We start from the raw sequence: 25,056 nt of genomic DNA, 5'->3' as shown, positions 1-25,056 counted from the left end.
CCGAAAAAAAAATCAATTTAAGAGAAAGAGAATGGATTAGCTGCACTGGTGAATGATTGGTAGTGCCACTTACCCTCTGTCCAGAAGTACCCATGGTCAAATAAGGACAGGAAACACAGGTGAGAAATCATGTCACTGGAGTTCTGGAAAGTTGGCAAAATCTGTGCTGCATTTATAGGATGAGTAAGCCCAAGGATGGGCAATTTTGATGGGGGTCTGGCACCCAATTTTCCCTTCCTGCATGAGCTTGCACTATTGCTGCTACGTCATCAAACTGGCTGTTGTAGCAACTGCAACTAGTAAAAAATAAGTGGTTATTTTCTCCCTTCAAATTTCAGTGGTGAACCACCTCGAATCCTTAGGGCAAATTTAGCTCAAAGCAAGGCTGTGTAGCAAGTCAACACAGAAGCCTGGAGGCAAACCAGCTCTTCTATTTTTAATGCTTTTCTGTTGTTCCAGCACTACTATTGCAACTGGAGATACACAAAATAGAAACTTGGAAACCTAGAAACAAAGCGAGTCAGAAGGGGCCTCCTGGGCTCTCTAGTCTGACCTCCAGCTCCAGCCAGCTTCACTCCTGTAATCCCCAACATGTGATTGTCCAATCTTTCCTTGAACACTCTCATTGATGGGGACCCAACCACCTCCCTTGGAAGCCCATTCCATATCCTAGAGGTCCTAACTGTCAGGAAGTACTTCTTGACATCCAACCTGAATACTGGTTCCCCACTGGAATGCACCCTGACCTCCAGTGAAGAACAGGTCACAGTCTTCCTCCACATGACATCCCCTCACATACCTATAAGTCACTAAAGGATCCCCTCGGAGTCTCCTCTTCCCCAGGCTGAAAAGACCCAGTTCCCTCAATCTCTCTCTCATATATGTCATCCCTCCCAGCCTGGCTACCATTTTTGTGACCCTGCACCAAACTGATTCTAACCTAGCTATGTCTCTCCTTTAATGTGGGTCCCAGAATTGGGTGCAGTACTCCATATATGAGTCATGTAGAGCACCATCAACACCTCCCTAGATCTGGAAGCCATGCTTCTGGCTATACACCCTAGGATGGCATTTGCCTTCCTAGCTGCTGCGTCAAACTGCTGTCTCATGTTCTCATGCTCATCTTGAGGTCCATATGTAGGCCATGTATCACCCATCCATTCAGCTTACAAATGAAGAATGGTAAAGTATGTAAATCGTAGCTGGGAAAAGGCACATTGAAACACGATGTTGGACAGACAGATCTGGGAAGGCAGAGCGATTCAAGACAGTTTGGTGCCTGGGGCGGAAAGTCTAAATGATGTCCACCATGGGGATAACAATTCCGTCATTAAGCAAATGATGGAAAGCTTCCTGCACTTAATGGTGACACTTGAAGTGGACCTCCTCAGGTTTGCCAGAAAGTTTGATTTGAATTTTGTATCAGGAAGCAGAGTAGCTGTGATAAGGACTAATCAGTGACTATTGTTGACAGAGCAGGGTAGGGTGTGGATTGCAGTGCACCACTTCTTGGTAACATTACTGGTGACTGACTGTGTGTACGTGTGTGTGTGAGGCTAATTAGATGGAGGGGTCTAGTCTGGATGTCGCCTGACTTATATGAATAGGAACAGGCTGTTTGTCTGAGTGATAGCACATTATGTAAGCTTGGTCACTCTTGCAATCAATTCTAGGTATTGGGAGGTGGTATAGCATTATAGCTAAAGAGACTGAAGTACAAATTGGGTTTTCCCTGGTCCAAATCTCACATCAGTGTGAACTGCATTATGGTGGATAATCAATCTGCCGTGTCTTACAGTAGTTTTTCCCCAACCATGTGTTGGAGCCACAACCATCTTAGAGATGCTAGCTGGGAATGAGGGTTGTGGTGGTCCATCACATCTGGATGACACCAGGTTGAGGAAGGTTGTTGTAAGTTTACAGTGGAATAATGCATGTGAAGTATCTTGAAAGTACTCTACCAATGGTGGTGGTAAATAAAGTGTAAGGGTTCTGCTTCTGAAAATAAATGCAGTAAAATAATAATAATAAACTTCTTGCTGAAATAATGCACAAATAAGTCATTATGGGTATGACAATGCCTTGGGAAATCATTGTTTGAATTGTTCTTTTAAGCTGGCTCTCCACAGTATTGTTCTGTTGGTGATGCCTCAGGACACGGAAGGCCTCAGTTTCATCTGTGCATGTTCTCATGACTGAGGCATATTGGTGGCGGAGTAGTGGAGGCAGGACCTGCAGAGATAGAGCATGGACACCTTTTGTTAACAGAGATGCAGCACTCTCTTTGCAGTCTTGAATGAGCAATTTTAAAGCCTTTACATTGGCTTTACAAAAGACTTGCTCCTGGTGGTAATGGAAACTGCTGGGATGGCTTTGTTGATAAGGATCAACACAGCCATCTGCATTCCTGGACTCTTCTTGGGGACATAATTACAGGGGTTAAAATGACGAACACCTGCACTTCAGAATTTACCACTGTATCTTGGTGGACAGAAACCTTATCTTTGAGGAAATGGGGACTGAAACTTTGGAACACAATGCTAGACTGTTTTAGCTGCAGAGCCTGGAAGGCACCACTCCAGGAAAGAGATCTTTGCCATCCAAACATTTTAATCTTGGCGGTCACATTTTCCTGCATGAGAAGGAACAAGATAGACTGGCAGCCAAACAAAAATGAGAAAGGTGTTCGCTTCCTGAGGCAGTTACTACCTTCTCTGGGTGCTGAGAAAGCTCAGATCCCATGATGTATCCCAGCTGAGATAGCAGTAACATGATATAGTTAGTACCTATGTCCTTTGTGAGAGATTTGCAGTTATCTTAAGACCACTAGGGCTTATTTTTCTGGGACCATAGCCAGCTTTGCTGTCTGCCTCCCTCCTGTTTCCCTCCACATCAAAACCCTTGCCCAGTGAATCCAAGTGAACTCTCCTTGGGCTCTTGCCAGTTTTGCCTTCGTTTGCATGAGTTGAGCAGTAAACACATCCTGAGGTCATTAAGAGCATTCCCTGTGGGGATCTGCCCCTTTTATAAGATCTCAGCAGAAATATTTTGGATATGTTGACTGTGAATTCTCTGGAAGTAGTTAAGTTCAGCACCACTGAAATCACCAAGCACATTGAGTCCTGTCTCATCATAGGGTAAGCTGTAAAGTTGACCTCATTATCGAGAGCTTTTCTCATTCTGCAACAGAGGAAGCCTCTCAGACCAAGATGCCCAGCAGGTGTGATGTGACAAAGCAGGTTTTCTGCAGGAGAAGTACCACTTCTCCCACCATTGCTAGATTGGGCACCTCTTCTCAAGTAGCTTTTTGAAGAACTGATCAGGGCCAAACTGCACAACATGAGGGAGCTGTGTGAATGGACTTCCCTCTCTGCAAAACCAGCCATAGTAGGGCCTGGCCCAAACTGGGGCCACAGGGTGGAGGAAGAACCCTCTCCTCTTGTGCTGGTTTCCCAACCCACTGTGTCTGCCCCCTGCCCCCCACCCCATGCTGCTTGCCCTATTAGTAAAAAGAACAAAAGAAGAAATTATGGGCAGCTAAACAAGGCAAATCATTGCCATGTAATTGCTCCTTCTGTGTGTTGAGTGTTCACACCAGCCAAACAGTTTTCCTCTGTCAGGGGGACTTGTACAAATCAGGCAGAAGATGTGACTCTTCCCCTGGGACCCGCCAGCACTCACATGGGGAGCAGATAGCGCAGGCACCCCAACCTGCGGTTTTCTTGATTAAATTGCCTCTGTGCCAAGGGGACCCAACTCTTTGGAAGCAGTTCCCAGACTGGCCAAAACGACATCCATGCCACAGGGTACAATTTGCCCATAAAATGGCACAGCCCAGTGATGGTCGCAGGCTGCTGCTACTTGTCTTCTAACCCTGCCCAGCAGCATTTCTGCAAGCCTGAAAAAATTATATTTGCCTTCTGTCTGGAGGACAAGTAACATGATTTCAGCTCCTAAATATTGTGGGTATTTATTTATTTATTTATATTGCTGAGAAGATGTGGCGTCCTCAGATCAGAAGCTATGCCATTACGCAGCCAGGGCTGGTGAAGCTCTTTCAGCCTGACAGAAAGAAGCCCTCTGGATGCAAGTGGTGGATGGGGCTGAAGGCAAAAGGGGTGGGGACCCAAACCCCAAAATGTCAGCACATTTTACCTGAAAGCCATTGCTGCTAGTAACTAACCTTCAGGCATGCATTTCCACTTTTTAGAATGGAGGGGGAGGATATGCATCAGTGCACAGAATGCAAGAGTTTCTTGTAAGCAGTTCTCTCTCCCTGGAAGTGTTCTGGGTAATTTCTTTGAGGCATAAAATAAAATAAAATACCTCACACCTGCTGGGAAATTATTAGGTCTTTTCAAGTCAGAGCCTTTAGAAAATCTAGTTTTGCTTACTTGTCTCCTTAAAGGACATGAATGCTTTCTGCTGGACAGGTGTGATTTGTTAGAATAGAGCTCAGTCACCACCATGACTGAGAGTGATAAATTGCATGCACTTTTATCACCAAGGTAAGAGGGCCTAATCATTTCTGATCTCAGTAATGCAAAGCAATGCAAAATAGTGCCAAGTCTTAGATGCCTATTCTTACTCTTTGACCCCTCCATGCATTACCCTATCAGTGAGACAAGCCTTGCCGTGAACAGGTGGCAGGTCATCCCCCTGTAGGCTGGTTGGGTTGCAATTTCCTCATCTCCCAACCAGTCTGGGAATTGTGGGAGTTATAGTCCAACACATCCGAAGGAATCCCAGTTGGGGAAGGCAGTTGCTATCACTTGAAACACAAGAAAGCTACTGATGGCAGAGCCCTCCCACTGGCACAGCTTGTGCCTTTGTGCAATCTGCTGATGCTTCCCTGCCGGTCCCACATGGTCCCAGCAGCTGCGGAGGGTTCAAAAGCAAGAGGACAAAAGTCTGAATGTCCAATTGCCTGTGCCCGGCTCTTCTGGCCTAAGGAATCACCACAGCCTTCATCCTCGATCTTGACCTCTTCACTTGAGGAGGTCTGTCTGCTGTTCAAGAGCTGTAAACTTAGCTAAAGGAGCCCATATTTTAGAAGGAATTTTGTTTTGGTTTCAACAACTATTTTCATTACAGCAGTTCTTAACTGCTTTATAATTGAAAGCAAATGCACTGTTTTATATTTGACTTACACATTGCTACTTGGCCTTCAAGGGAAAGCTTTGAGGTGAGAGGTGTGTCTTAATGTGCAAGAGATGTCGGTTATGGGGCTGTAGCAGCTGTACATCTTCTCCTGGTGGGGAGTGTTCAGCTTCTCCCACCTCATTTTATGATCTATGCACTTGGCTCAGACTCAGCTGTCACCTTTGGGAACTTTCCAGAAGCCTGGCTCCAGTTTGCAAGGAACTAGTGCTTCTACAGACACCCTGAATGGTCCTGATGACTTTGGGGGTATGAGCAGTTTTCTCTGGCTATATTTCCCTGGCTGAACAGGTCTGGCTACTCCCTGTATTGCCTGCAACCCAGGACACACGGGGGCAGGTTTCTTATAGGCTCAGAGTGCAAGAAAGGTTTTATGGTTTTCTCTTACTGATCTAACTCGGGAGTGCCAGACTCAAATCACTCCCACATTTTTCTGATTCAAGAGAGGCTCATGCTAAGCTCTACGTTCCACCACAAATGTTTGTCTATTGACCTTTCTTCTCCATTCCTTAGCATGCATGACTTATCTCTCTGCACCTCATAGTATACGATTTCCTCTCTGCCAAACCAGCACTACCAGGGCACCTGCACCCCCATCAGTTACTTATCTATTTCTGCTTCCCTAGCCAGCTCCACCTGTCAATAGTCCCCTCCTTCTTTATTCCGAGCGCTCTCCTCCCTCTGCAGTGGTACAAGTCCTTCTGCGCCCCTCCTTTAAACTGGCTTAATTTTCTCCTTTCCCACTGCACGGCTTTTTCTGCACACAGCCCCTCTTCTTCTCCATCCTCTTTCACTCTGTTTCCATCCCTTGCCACCACTGCTGCCTCATCTGTACTCCATGATTTCAGTGGCAACAGAAGTGTCTCCACATTTCATATACCAGGAGGAGGCTCTGATGCAAATGGAGTCAATTCAGTGCCCATGAAGATGTAGGATAAGTCCCAGACAATGGGCACTCGGAATTCCCCATGGAGCTGCATTTGACCTGGAGGCCTTGTGTTGCACAGCACTGCATGAGCTCTGTCTGGATGGCAGCATAAGCATGTAGGATGTTAAAATGAGAACATAGGCTGCTCACAGAATATTAATTTACCAGCATCAGCCAGGAACAGGGGCTTAGAGCACCAAGAAGTGCATATATTCTAATTCAGCAGCCTTCCCCAACCAGATGATCTTCAGATTTTATTTTTAATTGTTATTTTTAAATTTTTTTGAGACAACTCCCAGGATTCCCGACCTTTGATCATGCTGGTGGGAGCTGATGGGGTTTGGATTTGAAACCTTCCCAAAGGAACCAGGTTGGGGAAAGGTGCCAGTGTTGCAAAGAGGTAGTGCTTTGTGTCTTCTTGGAGCACCTGTGCTGTCAAGGTGCTTGCTGAGCAGGGTCAATCAAGGGAGCTGGCAGTCCTTTTGCATCATGCCTGGCCATCAGTCAGAACAGGAGCAAGGACTCTGTTACTCAGTAACCAGCAGCCAGTGTCTTGGAGGTTTACGTGGAGTCATTAAGCATTCCTTAGATGGTCCAGAGTGAATGTTGATGATGCTGGGAAGAAGTGGGGTGGGGGAATGAGGAAAGCGCCTGAGGCCTTTGTATTGTACTAGCTTTTTGATACAGTAATTTTCCCATGAGAAAATGTTATTAATGTCCCGAGTGAACATTCCTTCCTGAAGTGAAAGGTGGTGTAATTGTTTGCTTCGGCACGGCTCCATAGCTGCCCTCCCTTCCATCGGGGCCACTTGAGGCAAAAAATACCAACCCTTGGGAGAGTAGGATTTGGGAGGAGTAGGGCCAGCACTGAATCTTGTTTCAACACTGGTGATAGGACAGTATTTTCCACTGCACTGGAGGGCCCTGGCTTAGAGGGCACAGGGCAGGCTGTGTGACGTATACAGCTCTGTCCGCCAACACCTTGCAGGCACTCCCCACCCACCTGCAGCAACCCTTGCCCTGGGCAGCTGCCTCACATTGCCTAATGGTAGGGCAGGCCCTGCTGAGACACCTTTCCGGTGCCTGATGTGTATAATAAATTTGCGTAACTCGGCAGCCCTGATGTTACACTGCTTAAGCCAGCAGACAGGTCACATAAGTGGAGACGTGGAGCTCAGCTGCCTGCTGAACATGAGAACTGATGCTGCCTTTCTGCATCCATACGTGCTATTTATTGGTTCTAAAGACATTTTATAGGATTAGGTGATCTGAAACAGTTCAAATCTTGGTTGCATTGGTATTTGGAAAACCCAACTCTTAGTGCTATTAGTTTTCTGGAAATAGTGTTGGCATCTGTCATGAGACCCAGTGTAGTTTAGTTTTACTTCATGTCTGTGCTGTGTACACACTGCAGCCCACAGAAATTCAAAATCATGCAGGGCAATTGTGTGGAATGTGCGCCACTGAACGTCTCCCTGCTTCCCACCCCTGCCAATGCTGATGTCTGAGCTACAGACAACGCAGATTTGTTTCTGCTTATCAAGCCAGAAAAGCAACACTTATGTTCTGCTTGTTCCAGCACAGGGGAAGCTATGCTTCCGCAGAGAGCCTCTGCAGGCTGCAACTTAAGTGATAGGAAGAAAGCACCATTGCCCCAGGCAGGCTTGATCCTGGGATGTCATCCCAAAGGATGCATATGTATTAATGTGTCTTCAAATGACCAGCGGGACTCAGTGACTGGGTTTACAAGACATGGATTACAAGCCTCAGTGGGCTGTTGTGCCATGCAAACCTGAGCAATAAGCTGCTCCAATAACCCATGGCTCATTCTAAGGGTTGTTGGGCCCATGATGGGGTGGCATGTAAGCCAAACCTGGCGACCAACCCCATTGTGGGTTGCGGGAAGCAGCTAGCAAGCCACTTCATAGGAATGATAAAAAACCTCCTCATCTCTCTTGCAAAGTTGGTCCAAGACAGTGGAGTGCCTGTCATTGGCTCAGGGCCCCCACAGAGATCACAGGCCCTTTTGTGCCTGACGTGGTGTGTGCCTGGGGGTGCCTCTCTGTTGGTGCTTGCTAGAGAGAGTGAGCATGATGTTCCATTTGGAGAATGGTGCATTTGAAGCCTCACCGACTGCCTTACCTGTGCACTTTTAAAGGCCCAACATGGCTTGCTTGGTGGCTTCGAGCTGGCCGTTTATTGCTGAGCACTCCGTTTGGGAGTTTCCCCAGAAGAGGGCGATCATAGCATGTTTTGGCTTGGCATTTCAACAGCAGCACCCAGGGCTGAACAGGACCAGACCTGGCAGAACTTTAGGGGATACCCCAAGATATGATATCAGCCTAGAGCTTTTTTACTTCCACTTACACACATGCACACAGCACAGAGGTTGTGCAAAATTTGATTTGCTGCCTTGTAACCTGGCAAATCCTAGACAGTGCTGCCATCAACCATGTCAACAACACAAAGCAGTAAGATACGAAGAATCACATTGCCAGCACCATTTATTAATGATAACTAATATCATTCATAAATATTGAAGAGATCTCCCTATGTAACAGCATTCGTTGCTACCAGCCTCCCATCATTCAAGTGGAGATTGTGTTGTTCATTTGACCAAAATTAATTCAGGGTGCAATCCTGTGGCCTGCCAACATTGTCTGGGAGGCCAAAGGGATCCTGCCAAAGACCTCCAACTTTGGCGCTGGTGTGGGGAGAATGGCACCAGCTAGCCTTCCCAAGGTTACAACTGGGCTTTGGAGTAGAGAGAAGGAGCATGCTGGGAGGGAAGGCGAGAAGGAGGCAGGGCTGTGGACTTAGACCATTTCCCGTCGGCATCTCAGCTTCCTTCCATTGCCTTCAGCTGCCTTAAATTTAGACTGCTGGAATGGCCATCTAGAGAAAATACCTGGCATGAGGCTCAATGGCAGCACAGATCACCACCACACCTTGTTCTGGGCATAGGGTACATGTCCACTTGTGAGTTCAGAAGCTTACGTGCAGCTGCTATGGAGACAATGGGGCTGCACCTCAGTCTCTCAAGCAGGCGGATGCAAAAATTAGTGTTATCAACAGGGATTTTTTAATGAGAAAAAATAGGAATATGGATGATCTGTGTACATAGCAAATTTGTTATTTACTGTGAATTGAGCTGCAAAATGTAAATGTAGGGATAAGTTGCATATTAATTATTATTAATAATTAAACATTAATATATCAGTATATGGTCAAAAACCCTTAAAACTTTATATAATCCACAGTCACTGACAGCTCAGTGAGAAAAAATGCCATGAAATATGCGGGATATCTTGTATAACACACCAGTTGTAGTTGTGAAAAGTATCAGTACTCCTCTTATACAATATCTCCCTTGTATTTTTAATATCACATGTGTGTCATGGTCTGTTTTCATGTGGGCTGTGAGCAACAGAAGTGGACTGGATCTGTTAGTATTTTGTATGCATGTATAACAGTGCAATCCCATACATGTCGGCTCAGAAGTAGGTCTCTCTGTGTTCAGTAGGCCTTACTTCCAGGTAAGTATACATCATATTATCACCTAATCATATTTTACTTAATAGATTTATATCCCACTTTATTTATTTATTTATTTTTCGATTTATATCCTGCCTTTTTCCTACAAAGGACTCAAGGCAGCTTACATCATCTCTCCTCCTCCATCTTATCCCCACAACAACAACCCTGTGAGGTAGGTTGGGCTGAGAGTCGTGACTGGCCCAAAGTCACCCAGTTGGCTCCATGGCTGAGCGGGGACTAGAACCCAGATCCTCTGAGTCCCAGTCCCATGCTCTTCACCACTACACCACACTGGCTCTCCCTTAGAAGAACTTTGTCCTTACAATGAACTCAGAGCAGCTTACATAATTCTCCTCTACCTGCCCTCAGTCTTATTCCCACAGCAACAACCCTGTGAGGTAGGTGTTGTTACTTTTGAGTGATCCATGTGTTTTTTTATATAATATTGGGTAAAGACATTTTTGTCTGTCTGTCTTTCTGAAAAAATAATTTCCCCTAACTTTTTCAAAAAGTACATATTGAGGGTTGTGGGGGAACTTGCTTGGCTACTGAAAATACTGATTAGACAGACCAGTGATCTGACAGATTCCTGTTTTTTGGAGAAGGGCTCAGTCATAGAACACATGCTTTGCCTGCAAATTGTCCCTGCATCCCCTGGTAGGGCTGGGAAAGCTTCCTTTTAAATCCCCAAGAAGCTACTGTGTATAAAGCAGGTTCCAGAGCTGGGATACCATCATGATCAACTTATTCTGATTTGTTCTTCTGTAGCTGAATTAGAATTTCTTCAGATCTAAGTCTGCCATTTCATCATGTGTCACTCTCCTTATTGGACATAGGTTCCGCCGTTCCCAATTCCTGAGCTTCCTTGCTTGCTTGCTTTATTTATTTGCTTTATATGCTGCCCTGCTAGGCTTTCTGGGCAGCTTGCAAATTATAATTGTGCATTTGTATGTCCTTTATTTCATTTCTATACTGCCCAATAGCAAAGGCTCCTCTGACACATGGATGCCAGAGGGGGGAGGGAGTCACATCAATTGTGATGCTCACACTCTGGAAGGTTCTTTCCCAGGTAAGCTCACCTGGCACCTCCTCCTGTGTTATTTTGGCACTGGGCAACCCCCATTCCCCATCTTTTTCAATGGCAGATCAACTGGTTGGAACTGTGCTTCTGTTCTGCTGTTTTACTAAGCCTTTCATTGTCATTTTGCAGCAGTTAGTTTTTATTATGCATTACATTTTTTCCTCTTGAATATACTGTTTGAGTGTTTGTTGAAAACTTTTCTATACCATCCCATCAAATGCATCTCAGGATGGTTTACAGCAGATTACTGCAATACAATAAAAATAGAAATAAGAGTAACAGTTGCACAGCATCCAATGTTAAAATATAAGACTACTAAATAAAACAGGTTAACAATTAAAATACTGGGGGAACAAAAAGGGTTACTATTCATACCTTAATATATATTATTCAAAGTCAATGTTAATATTAGCTGCCTTGGTATTGCTAACACTGAAATTATACCCTGTAATGTATAGATACACAGCATTTCACAGGCCTACTACCTTTCTCACATAGGAGTTCTTGGTGCAAGTGCAACCTTATTTTGCTTCCTTATAGAGTTCCCATTGACCCCCATTTCAAGGGGTAAAACAGACACTATTTGCACTGTTACCTTAGAGTAGGTGCAGGGTCTTCAGCCCAGATCTTAAAAGCTGCTCTGTCCTGCCCTGATTTGGGATGGGCCTTCTGCCCTACTCTAGAAATAAAACATATTCTAGACCAGTGCTGGTGAAGCTTTTAGAGACCGAGTGTCCAAAGTGCAACTCAGAACCCCCTTAGTTATTGCAAAGTGCCAACACTGCAATAAAACCTGAATTTGCTGACCACCAGCACAAGGGGGCAAAATTACACTGACCACCAGCTTTTGACCAGGCCTGAAAAAGGCACATGAGTGTATTTCCTACCTTCTGCTAAAATCACAGTCCAAGCAAATCCCCGGCAGCTCACTGAACGGCCATGCAAAAGCTTGTCCAGTCGCTGCTAATGAGTGACCTCTGTTGCCTGGCACCCTTAATCTTTCCAAATATGTGCATGGCTGCTGGAGAGATGGAGTGCAGACAGGGAGGGCTCTGTGTGCTCCTTCAGGCCATAGGTTCACCATCACTGTTCTATCTATCTATCTATTTGTTTTTCCATGCCTTTTTATTCAAGCGGCATTTTAACTGTTAATATTATTGGATTTTATCTGGCCAGGGCGGCTTATTTTATATTGTATTTTTGTATTTTTAATTTAATGTTTATATTCTTGATTTATATTATAATTATTTTAACTTAATGTTGTAAACCGCCCCGAGGCTTCGGCGAATGGGGCGGCATAGAAATGTTTTAATAAATAAAATAAATATCTATTTAGGAGACTTCTATGCCGCCCCATTCGCCGAAGCCTTGGGGCGGCTCACAACCATAAATAAACTTCAAAATAGAATAATATAAATTAACAATATAAATTAACAATATAAATTAAGTCACCCTAGCCAAAGAATAAAATGAATAAATAATATTAACCATTAAAATAACATTTGAATAAACAGGTCTTCGCCTGGCATCGAAAAACAAATAACAACAGTCATTACTTTAAATGTGTGTTTCGGAGTCAAACATCATGAGTGAGACACCAATGATTTGTTCAGGCGGCCACCTGTTTTTATTTTTTTCTGACAAATGAGACATCACTATAAAATAATGGCCTTGTTTCTTGAAGCCTTCTTTGATGTTCACTGTCCCCTTAATGGATTGGTTGGGTCGTACAGAGCTTCTTAATTAAAAGTGACTATTCAGCAACTCTCCAGATTTGTTGAAAGCAATTCCGGTTTTCCTGCTTTCAGCGTCACTTCCCTAAGAAGAGCAATAAAATAACAATTGTGACCTCGGTGAGTGTCTCCCCTTGTTAAGTGAATGCTTCATAAGGAATGCACTGGCTGGTCCTGCTATAAGGCACATGGAGAAAAAGCCTGCAAATTTCGGGGGGGGGGGGAATTAAGCTCTAAATTTATCCATCATGGGGGTGATACTTACACAACCCAAAAGTTCCTTTCCACCTTCTTCCACATGACCCTATTTATTATTTTGTTTTATTAAAAGCTTCTCTGTCCTGCAGAATGTCTTGGGATAGTTTACAATAAACTATTACTATTAATAGTTTAATAGTATTCTATTCTATTCTATTCTATTCTATTCTAATATTTAATAGTATTCTCTTAGTATTCTATGAATCTATGTTGCTAAGAAACACCAAATGTCACACCTCTTGTTTCCCACCCTCTCCATCTCCCAAGGACAAGGAGAGCTTTAATATCTTCCAGTGAGACTCGAAGTCCAGGGAATACATGAAGATGTTGAACCACTTCTGTTCAGTCTACTGGTTTTGATAGATGTTCATATTTAATGAAAACAACCACAGCAACCTGGGTCCTAGGCTTCTAGTCCTCATGGATGCAGAGAAAATTATTGACACTCTGGTTAATAGCAGTGAATCCTAGAAAAAGGCTGCACAACATGTGTTGCTAATTTTCACCTGTCTTTACATGTGAAAAAGCTATTTGCATCTCAGCAAAGTGTTTTCTTTTTAACCCATTTCCTCTTGACCTCCTTTGTCTCTCTGCACTCCTTCATATAACTTCTTTTTAAAAACTTCTCTCTTTCTCTCTTTCTATCCTATAGCATATGCTTGCATTTCTCTCTCCAACCCAGCCGTGTAGGTCTTTCTGCAGCACCATCTGGGATAATCTATTTTTCTTCCCGCTGCCCACAGCTCATGTTCTTCTCTTTCTTCACCATCACAAGCATTTTGGCATCCTGATCAGTTTTCCCCTCTTTCTCTTTTTCTCCATCTCACAGGTTTTGTCCACATTCCATCATCTTCCTTGTTTTCTTCAGGCTTTCCAGGGGGACCATTGGCTACTGACTCCCACTAATACAGCCAGCAGCCTTTTGTGCCAAAGTGCTTAGCTTGGCTGGTTTTTATGGCCTTGCTCCCTAATTAATAGGAAACTAATGACCAGAGACCTTGTTGTTCTTTCTCTGTTCTCGGCGCTGTGCAGCCATGACAGAATGACCCCTTGACAGCAGATCCACAACGGCCGGACTCAGGGATGCGCTTGGAGTAGCGGAAGCATTTGGAGAGAAACAACCCCGAGTGATTTCCAGAGGGTTCACTGTGTTAATGTACTACAGTGGAAATGAGACTTTTGTGGCACCTTAAAGTATACCCTCCGTGGACTGTAGCCCACTTTATTAGTTACCCAGAGTATTGTGAAAAGTGTCAGGTTTTTAAACAGTAGATATCTGGCACGTGTGTGAGAGAATAATGTGGGGAGGCGGGAGATTTGTAAACAGTGAGATCAGAAGGAAATTAAATGCAGAAACTGACAATGACATTATTCATAGTGGCTATCTACATTGCCGTGATTGCTGGTAACGCAAACATCCTGACACAGGTAAGCCAGTTAACACATGTAGCTCTGAATGAGCAGAAAGTATTTTTCCTCTCCTGACAGAACTAATAGCAATTTAGAAATGGGGAACATGAGGAGGGGCTAAACTTCCCCTCATTCATCAGTGGTTCCCTTCTTAAATTAGTTGGAAATATTTGCAAATAATAAAGGCTGAAAGAAGTCCTGACTTCATTTTAATCAGATTAATATCATCCATTTCTAACAGCTTAACTATCGTTTTGATACTCAACATTACTAAAAGCTATCATTTACAGGGTGATATTCAAAGAGTATTTCTGAAATTATTCCCTTTGAAGTAAATTTTGTTGACTTTCCTAGTTGTGCATTTAAAATTGCTGCTGAGGCTAACACTACTGCTTTGGATTTCCTTTTTAAGAGTCATCATTCCAGGAACCCAGAACAGTTTGCCTTAGTTTGTAGGAAATTAATTAATTCCAAATTCTGGCATAAAGTTCCATCAAGATCAAAGAGGTACTAAATGGATCAGATTGGTCAAAGCTGCTCCACTTTCATATACAGATTTCATGGCTGCATATGTCCCTGTGCAAATAAATATAAAAAAGAAACCCTTTCTTTTGTCAGCTGACAAAAGTACAGGGTGGGCCAAAGGTAGGCATACAGTACCAATTGGGTCATGCTTAGTCTCTTTGGTGCTCAAGATGCCCTCCATCGACATTGCAACATTCCTGGAACCTGTTCCCGACTGTGACACAAATTCTGGTTAGCACCAATGTCGATAAATGCTTGTAAGATGAACACATTCAATATGCCTGCTGTGTAAAGTCCTCCATGACCTGATCAGTACTGTATACCTACATTTGCCCCACCTGTAGTGTTCCCAATAAATGGGGTGGGGTGCACTTTTCCATGTTCCCAAGTACCTAGATGCTAAGGAGAACCCCAAGAACTGTGACATAAAACCCAGAGGATCTTGCTGCGATGAGGCTGATGTAGTTGCCACTCCCTTGAGAATACTACCTGTGCTGAAGACCTGCGAATGAGAGAGAGTAGAAACAGTTCTGCTCAGTGGAGTTCTCAGGGTAGGATTCCAGGTAGGTAAACAGAATTAACAGGAGGGGCCCTAAACAGAGCCCCTCTGTAAAACCATCAAGTTCACGGCTAACTTAATAATTACCTGCACTGCCAGTTCTGTTAGCCTTTTTTCTACATCCTTCTTCTCGTGGTACATAAGGTTTGTCTCACTCCCATAGATATACTTGCCTGAACTATGCACTTATCTTCAGAACTTCCTCCCTCTGCCAAATGAGCAGAGGGCCTTTTTAGTGGTGGTGCCTACATTATGGTCTTTTTGACACTAGTGGAGTCCTTTTTATTTTCCTCAGTCTTTCAGTTTGGTTTTCAATGCGCTATTGGGTTTTTAGTTTTTTTTTTTTATTCTTTTACTCTGGCTTTAAACTTTAAAAAGTTTTGTATTACGTTTTATCATGTTGTATTTTATGTTCTTTAATTTTTGTGAGACATCCAGAAATACTGGTCACTGGCAATATAGAAATGTAATAAACAGATAATAAATAGATACAGTCAGGGAAAACAAAGTGAAATTAATCTTTGTGGTGGATTCCCCTTTCCTTGTAGATTATCTTGTCCTAATGCCATGGATTTGTTAAATACTATTAAGACCACATTTGCATTGTGGCATTTTCCCACAAATAACGGACTCCAAATGATGTCAGCACCTGACCTGTGTCCTTGAAAGGATAAAAGGCAGGACAGAAATCAATCTAATTAATTAATTAAAATGACATCAGACAAGTAGTGGTCTCAATAGCTTCTTTCACCAGCTTCATTCCTTTTGTTCTTCAACGAAATGTTAAGTCTCCCCCTCCCTTAAACTACTGTCTGGAATTCCAGCTCCATATATGAAAGAGGTGCTCTTTGCACATGCTCAGATGCTGAGCCCTGACCTTGGAACCGTGTTCTGGAGTTGTGTCCACAGGTTTAGGGACTGTCTTGATGAGCCCCAGCTTGCTGTGAGCCCTGGTATGAGAATCCCAAATTAAAAAAATAGACTGCTCTGCCTGCATCACTCCATACAGAAATGCATTTATCTCTCAGCAGCTCTGTAAGGATGATGGTCCTCTTGGCAAATCACTGCAAAGGTAAATTAACACTGGCATCTCCTGCTGCCTGTTAATGAGCACGCAAGGCAGCAGGCACTTCATGAAGGAAGAAACAGGACAAGCATAAAGCTCGGGCGCCTGCTTAATATTCAGATCCACTCCTGGCCTGTGTTTGGAAATGCCGGCATCCCATTTTGTTGTCTAAGCTTCTGACTGAAGGACGCATATCTCTGTGGCCTGAAGAACTGTAGAATCTGGAGCACTATGACGAAGCAAAGCAGTGGGGCAGTGGGTGAAGGATGGCACAGCTACCAGCCAGAGTGAAATGCCTGCCAGTTAAGGGCAAGGGAGGGGGTGCAGTCAAACAAGTAGATCCAGTGCTAACCGCAAGCCTGAAAGAAGAGTTTGGCTGGCTGGAGGTGGTACGGGGCAGCAGGGCGGGAAGCGAAAGCTTGGAGCTGAAAATTACAACTGACGCTGCGCTATTAAGAAAGCTTAATATAGCACACTGAAATAGACAAATATGTTTGGAAATGGGGCTACAGGCTGAATATGTGTATCTTAAGCCTGTTTATTCAAGGGAGTTTTTTGCATTTGTATTCCCCCCCCCCATCTTGAATATGATCAGTTTTCAGCAGCGAATTGCCACCAGCTCCAGGAGGGCATGCAAGTGAGTGGGCTTTGGTACGTGCTAGGTACGGAAAATATCGGGGGATCAGGTCCACAAGACAAAAATAGGCACGCATCTGCAAATGTTCTGAAGTCTTGTGTGTCTGCATTTCAAAGATCCTGTGTCCTATTTCTAAAAAAAAATAATCAAAAACCGATGTGCGGACAGAAGGGAACGGCATTTGATTTCAAAACAACTTCAGCAGAAGGATTCAGGGGTGGAGGTGAAGCCCGTGCGAGCAAAAATCCAGCTGATCCAGAGGATCAGAGCTCCTTCGTTTCGACAAGTGCCCCTAGGCAGCAGCTTGGGGGGGCCGCATGGCCTCACAGACATTTGGGGCGCTCGCTAGCCCTAGTAACCCGAACACTAGCACCGCCTCTGCAGGGCGGGAAGGAGATTTGTCCCGCGGATGCTGAAGCCAACCGGCAGAGGGGAGGCGGGGCAAAGGGAGGGTCAGAGCCTTCTTTTGGGGTGGGGTCTCTCGGTGAATTGAGACCATGAGGCAGCGGGTACCCGAGCGAGCGAGTGAGCGAGCGAGAGCGCGGCCACAAAGACCAAGGAGCTGGTCCAGGTGAGTGCTGCCGCTGCTGATGCTACTTTTGCTTTTCTCCGCCCCAGGCCATGTGCTCTCCGGGAGGCTGCTTTGCCTCGGAGGGAATCGCGGAAAACGCGGGAGCGCGTCTGGCCGCCACCTGTTGCGGGAGGACGGGGTGGCGGGAAGTTCTGGGGGCTCGAGATAGACTTCCTGGCCCGCCACGAAGAGCCGCGTTTGCCGTGGCCTCTAGAACTATCGCGGCGGTGATGTGCCCCTCTTTCCGATCCTGTCCCCGCGATCTCCAGCTAGGGATCATGGAGGGTGGCGCTTTGCCTCCGGGTTGGGAATAAAAAACCGCAGCCTCTGAAGACTGCGCGGGAAATTCGAGTTATTTTCGCCGGCCAAATTTTGGCGGGGAACTGGAGACATGAGCGCGGGAAGAGCTGGCGGTGGCCCCGGACGTCCGTGAAAGTGGTTGCTTCTCATAGTACTTGTCACGTTTCACTAGGTGTGGGAGTGCAGTTCTGGATTAAAATCCCCTTATGGGGCTTTCCCGCCCTCCCGTTTTGCCAACGTTTCCTGAAAGTCAGAATAGTATGTGACAGCGCAGTTCTTTCATTTTGAGCCAGCTCAGCCAAAATATCCTCTTAAAAGACATTTGTGACAAGTTGTTCTGCTGAAGGAAACAGGTAGCAAAACTTGACTAGCAGTTTATGATGTGCGGGGATATAAAACGATAGGCAAGCAGGCGTCTCAACAGCATACTGGCAAAACTTCTTTCACGTGGGAAAGTTGAACCATTGCTCTTTCTATTTCAGTATTATCTATATTAGCTTGGACAAGTGCCTGCACTACAAGTGCCATCATCCTCCAGCTGGCAGTATGATGTGGGTCTGTATGTCTGCTCTGTATCAGGTTGGGGAAGGTGGTCTGTATTGATTAGTAGAGGCTGTCTCTAATTTCAGACAGCCTACCTTGAGATACTGGAATTGAACCTAGAGCCTTTGGTATGCAAAGCAGGCACTCTATCACTAAGCTGTATCCTTTCCTCCAAAATTAGAAAAATTAAGAGAGAGATCTCCAACCCACATAAGTGGTGTATCAGGAAAGTGCAATGTCATTTAAAGGCATAGGACGTTTTTTTACTTGGCTGAAGGTAGTTGATATATTTAACACATTTATACCTCCTCTCCAGAAAAACCAGTAAGTTGGAGGAGAAAAGGTTATGGTCAAGGTTGAACTGGGACTGGACAATGGAGAAAAAAGAGGAGTAATAATGTGGTCCCTTGCTGTGGTCTTGAGAAAAATCCCTGAAATGGCTTTTGGCATTGAGAGAAAATTCAGGAGGATTTTAAGCAAAAACTCCCCCTCCCCACCTTTGGGACTGTGAATAATTACCTTCTGGCTCTGCTGTTTGAGCTCAAAGCTCTGGGCAGAAAATACAGTTTTGAAAGCATTTGTTTATTTAAAAAATGTGTATCTCATCTTCTAATGCATTTTCATAACTCAGTTAAAATACCACAATCTGCCCTAAAACAATAGAAAAACAGACTCAGCAGAAATTATAAAAACTGACTCACAAAAAAACTTGCTTACAATCCTGTAAATAGATTCACCATATACAGTGAATATGCTGCCTGTGGGTAGGATATCACTTGTAGTTCATCATCTGTTCATATGCCTGGTGACAGATAAGGGATTTCTCCTCTTTCCCCCTGCACGTTAAGGAATCCTGCAATGGCCAGTAATAGAAGCTTTTAAATTTCAAGGCCAGTGAGGGATTTTTGGTTAGAATCACAGCAGGGGAGGAATGAGACCAGTCCTCTCCCAGATCCCAGTAATTCTCTCTCAATCTTTTGTGTGCGCTCGCGCTCTCTCTCTCTCTCTCTCTCTCTCACACACACACACACACACACACACAATATAACTGTTATTTGCAGTTAAATGTGTAAACACACATTTAATACTTTATAAGGCTAGAACAACTGGTTATTTCACTTTTTTCATGTTTGCTCAAAGTTTGGGCAGCAAATGTGTTGAAAACCACAGTAGTAACCTCAAGGAAGTAGACAAGCAAGGAATGTTTAATAGAGCAGCTCCCTCCACCATACTAGGGTGCTCTTGGTGCATACCATCCATTACTCTGTTTTCACTGAGCTCCTAATGCTTACTTTGGTTCCATGTCATGAGACGCCAAAGTTCCAGTAGAATATTACAAATAATGAGAAAAATGTCATCCCATCAAGTCAGGAAAGGTGCTCTTCTATTTTGAGTTGGGAGACAAATAGTGAATTTGAACCCTGCAATTGTTTGTAGCATTCCTTTTAAACTTGATTTCTCTGAGATGTGCAGAAATATTGCTAGATCTTTCCAGCAGTAACAGAAATGCATTCAGTATAGTGATTAGTAAAGGGCAGCTTTCCCCAACCTGATGCCTTTCAGATTTTCATACTGCAACTTCTATCAGTCTAAGCCAGCATGGCCAAAGAGCTGTGCTGATGGGAGCTGTAGTCTAAAATATGCAGAAGCACCAAGTTGTGGATGGATGCCTTCCAGCAATAGGGGTGCAACCCTCAGCATCCGTATGAAGCTAACTTTTACAGAATCATATCATTGCTTTGTCAGAGTCTATATTGTTTACTTTGATGGGAGCAAGTTTCCAAGTTCTCAGTCTGAGAGAGAGAGACACTGAGGGGGACTTCAGGAATATTGGAACTGGCTTATATTAAGTCAGCCTTTGGTTCATCTAGCCTGGTACTGTTGGTGCTGACCACAGTGGTTCTCCAGAGTTTCAGGCAGGATTTCTTCCTAGTCCTACCTGGAATTGCCAGAGATAGAATCTGGGGCCTTGTGCACATAAAGTATGTGCTGTAGCTCAGTGGCGGAGTCCCTCCCTCCATCTCTCCTGCTCCAGCTACCTAAGAGCCTTTTAAACTGGAGATATCAGCTGGACATTGAATTTGGAACCTATTCTCTGCTGGTGGTCAATAAATCTTGTTTGTTCTGCTGAGTAATATGCAAGAACTAAGTCCATGTCCAAGGTAGAAGAATGTGAGACTCCTTAACTCATTGGCAGATGTCCCATTTTAGAAGTAGGGGGAATTTGGAAGTGATTTGCAGTAGTGGGGGAAAACGGAATGTATATATTGTTCTATAGCAAAAGCAACCGAAAGGGATGATCAGGAACTGTGGAGCTCTGCATTTTGCTCATTAGGTCCTTTTCATGTATTGTTGAAGAAAGCTGGGATATAACTGAAATGGAGTAGAAGAAGATGTGTTTTAAGTAATGCATCCACTTCTACCTAGAATGTTGTGGCATCTTAGAGCACTATCATATACGTGTTTAGACCAAAACTGTCCTGAATTTCCCAACACTCCTTCAGCCAGCCATGCTGCTTGGGTGATGCCAGGAGCTGCAGGACTCTTTTTCTATCTAAACATGTATAAGATTGAGCCCTAAGGTTTTCTTTCGTCCAGTCAGATCCACAGTACCTGGACCGTGTGCATTCAGTGAGTTCCATGGCTAAGTAGAAATTCAGTTCAGGCTGCCACAGTTGTAACCCTACTCCTAATTCATCCATTGCAGCACACTGACTCTTCCTTGCTTTCCACTCCACCAAAAAACCCAAAATAAAATCAACCTCCCCATCAAACCCCACCCCCAAACCATGGCTGCCCAGCGAATGCTTATGTAGCATAGCCAAGATGGAAGAAAGTGTGGCTGTCTCACACATTTGGTATAGAATTGCAGAGGGGGTGTGTTTGTTTTTGCTGTTACCTGCTGATTTTTTAAAGCAATACCCATTTTTTCAGATATAGATAGTTCTTGGACATAGGCTAAAACTGGGATCTTTTGTCCACCTGTCTTTTAGGAAATCACTATGCCAGCCGCTGAAGTGGAGCAGTGAGAAGTTGCTGCCATTGCTGCACTACTGTTACCTCCTATTTGTCATTTGCCTTGTAGGACTTTCCTACCAAGGTGTCAAATGGGCAACACCAGCTCCTCTGAAAGCAGGAAGCAAAGAAGGTGTGGGGGTGGAAGGTGGAGAAAGAACAAGATGTAATGTAGAGGTTGGGTTTAATAACTGGTGAGTCATAGGGCTCCTGGAACAACTATTTCAATGTAGTTGCTTCTCATAGACTTCAAATGTAAGTTAAGTTGACCAATCCCCTTGAAATCACTGGAGAGGATCCTGGTGATCAGAATACAAATAAGGGCCATGGATTTCATAGAGGGAGGTTGTCACCTCCCTCTCTGCATTCATAGTGCAACACTGATGCCAGGGAAAATCACAGGAGCCTGCATTTGATGTGTAGGTTTCTACTGAGCAGAACTCCATTCTTACCAAGAAAGCTTAGGCTATGCCCACACCCTATATTCCACACCATGGAGCAAACCATCAACACTTTGCCACAAAAGCCCTATAATAAGAAAGGCTCTTGTGTTTCAAGCACTCTATTAATCACACCTAATCAGCCCTTAGCATCACACCTAGAACCCAAGGAACCAGAAGTTTCAGGGAGGTGTCTTTTTCGAAGGATAAATAAAGCAGGACACCCTTGCCTTCCCAACCTTTTCTCTGGTTTCAGATTCATCGGTGAGAGAGCTGGACTGTATTTTTAGATACAATAAAGAGAGAAAGCAATCTTTTTCATGGTCTTCATAAACCCTATACACAGACTCTGCTCCCACATTGAGCTTCTGTTCAGGAAACATCTATAGCTGAGGGATTTAGGCAGGAACTCCTCCCTTGTCATTCCAATGCACATATCCTTAATGGCTTTCCACCTGTTCTTTTAGTTTTTCTTCTGTTGTTTTGGTTGCCTTTGTGAGAGAACTTCTCCAGTCTCTTTCTGGCTGAATTACCCTGTATTCATGTTATTTTACTTAGTTTTTCCTTTCTCCCCTGTTACATCTTTTTTCCTGTTAAAAAAATAATTATTTCATTTCCCGTGAACTTCCAGTCCCCCGACTGCCATCAGGTACATTGCCTTAAAGCCCTGGTCTGCAAGTATAGAAGCATGCTCACACCCGCATGCTCACAGTTCTGCTTCAGAGAAGCACACATCATTGTCTCATGGCCCATTGACAAGCCTTTACCACACAGGCTGGCAGAAATAAACTGCTTGCCAAGATTTCCAAAAATTCCAGAACTTTGAGATTGGATCCTTACAAATAGGGTAAGAAAAAGGAGGACTCTCAGTCCCATGAGCCTATGGGCAAACCTCAGCTTTCCATACCACCTCCAGTGTTACATTTGCTTATCTCAGTTGGTGCAGGTGCAAAGGTTGGTACTGATTTCCTCAGTGCCTGAGGGAGAAATTAGGGGGGTGTCCTCAGTCCAAACTGAGAGGGTTCCTCTCTGCTTCAACAGACTCCCTCAGAATCAAGACTGCAGAAATGATCCCCTGGATTTGAGAGTTGTGGGTCACCGCATTGTGCATAGAAGTGTCTGGATCTGCCCCCAGCTACAGGGAAAAAGCTTGTTCTCCTCTATCTGATGGGGACCAACTTTTACAATGGTCTTTATCACACTACTGAGATTGGAGAATATGAAGGGACTGAGATTCATATGATGAACCAAAGGGTTACTTGGGGAGTGACTTGCCTCAAGAGGAAAGTCACTACCCATAGCTCACCATTAATGGCAAGGGGTCAACTACTGAGAGATGACCATGTGTTCCTACCCCTCCTCCAGAACCATACTTGTCCCTCAGAAGCCAACTTCACCTCAAGCTTAAGTTCCAGCTGTAGAGTAACAGCTGGACCATAAATCTCCCTTGACATGAAGATCGCTTTCAATGCCATCACCACAAGGGAGTGTCTCAGCAGCATGCCCCCTCCACATTCCTTAAATGAGGACTAACACTTTGACTCAGAGTCTTCTACTTCAGTGGCAGTGAGCCTTCAAGATCCATTGTCCCTTCTAAAGATCTTGGTCCCTTTTGGGACCCAGTTCTGCTTATGGCTTAGTCCCTTAGACTGGAAACACAACACCTAGTAGAACTCCCCTACCAGCCTGCCCGTGTTTTATGATTAGCCTCAGAGGCCATTCTTGTTCATTCACCTGTGAGATCAATTGGTTGGCAGGCACAAGAGACTGTGAAATCCCCTCTCAATAGAGACAAGTGTGGCCCCATCTTTACAAGCCTTATTTGTCTCAGACTGCTTTTTCTAAATGAATTTTATGAGCTTTCTGACTTTTACTTATATATGAATGGTCTCTAAATGGTCTACCAGTGTCTAATTTTTAATGGTTTTGTGGCTTAGCTGTTTTGAAATATTATGCTGGTTAACATTTTATTTATTTTTATTTATTTATTTTATTTATTAAAACATTTTTATGCCGCCCCATTCGCCGAAGCCTCGGGGCGGCTTACAACATTTGAATGGTCATTTATTTTTATGCTGCTTCTCAGCCAAAAGTCTCCCACATCAATTTATGCATAATCCATAAAACAAGAGAGTACCTGTCTGCAGGCTAGCAGTCAAGATCTGTGTTTAACAGATACGTTGGTTTAGTTTTAGGACACTTCTTTCCAAGGCTATAATAATCTGACCATTCTTCAAACCACTTCATCTTGTTCCAAGTCTGGAACCAGAAGATATACATTGGAGGTGTCAGAAACACCTTCTTTTTCTTTCTTTTTATTGTTTTTGTGCTATCCACCCAAGCCATCTTTCCAGGGCAATTATATGAAAATTTCTTTGGAAACAGACTCCAGTGGCTTTTCATTTCCTGGTAAATGTCTATAATTGCTTTGTTGATGTTTATCGGCTGGCCACAACTCACAATCTGGAGAAGAAATAAATAGTGTATGTCAGATTGTTTTTCTCTGAGTGTGGAACAAGTTGCCATATCTTGCTTTGGGAAGACCCCATTTGTGGGGTGGAACTGGTTTCAAATAAAGGTTGTTAGGGCAAGAAGCCAGACTATATATGCTCATGGAAAATGCCAGGGCACTTTGTGCCCATACTTAAATCTTAACCAGTCCGCAGTTTCATCTTGTTTAGATTAAAAGATATTTCTGTTGCTCCCTGCTGTTGCGCTGGAAACAGCATTGTACATTGCAGGCTGTTTGTTGGTCATTTCTTCCCCACTGTTTAAAGAGCAGTGGTGCTGCCTGTTGAAAGCAACGGCAAATGCAAGAACAACTATGTGCTTAGCTGGCAATGTGTGTCTGAGTAAACCATTCCAGCTTTTCTGGCACCGTAGCTCAGGGGTGGGCAATTAATTTTCCTATGGGGCCACATGAGAAACTTTGACAGTTGTTAAGGGCCGGACCAATACACTTACAGCTCTGCTCAGTATATATCTCTATAAAAACAGTAAATGAAACATTACAATGATACAATGAAAATGTGGAGCACAGAACAACACTATTTAATGAATATTCACAAAAACATAAACATTAACATTACATGAAAAGCAATAAATTCAATTTAGCAGATCCTTCAAAATAAAAGCAGTGCAGTTGTATTGCTTGCATCTATATTACGATGATATATATTTGCATTGACTTAATTTGCCAGTGACCTCATGCGGGCCAGTCAGGGTCAGCCATCGGGCCGGATGTGGCCCGCGGGCTATACAATGCCCAGGTCTGCCGTAGCTGATAGTCTCAC

General features: G+C 44.1%; 1 protein-coding gene across 4 annotated transcripts in view; it reads left to right on the top strand.

Moving 5' to 3' along the window:
* SLC29A1 (solute carrier family 29 member 1 (Augustine blood group)) overlaps nucleotides 1–25,056 on the top strand; it is an 81,579-nt gene that overhangs the window by 10,966 nt on the left and 45,557 nt on the right. Inside the window, exon 1 of one of the 4 annotated variants that reach the window (XM_044445334.1) lies at nucleotides 17,352–17,465. The exons of 2 other annotated variants lie outside the window; for them this stretch is intronic. The gene's annotated coding sequence lies outside the window, so the exon portion shown is untranslated. Of the gene's footprint in view, nucleotides 1–17,351; nucleotides 17,466–19,640; nucleotides 21,518–25,056 lie in introns of those variants that run through there. One more of the 4 variants, XM_044445421.1, reaches the window with a different exon arrangement.

Source organism: Varanus komodoensis, unplaced genomic scaffold (assembly GCF_004798865.1).
Source record: "Varanus komodoensis strain SLA01 unplaced genomic scaffold, ASM479886v1 scaffold1, whole genome shotgun sequence".
In the NCBI taxonomy this organism is placed as follows: Eukaryota; Metazoa; Chordata; class Lepidosauria; order Squamata; family Varanidae; genus Varanus; species Varanus komodoensis.
The sequence above is the reverse complement of the archived record's forward strand: the minus strand, read 5'-3'. Positions and strand labels throughout refer to the sequence as shown.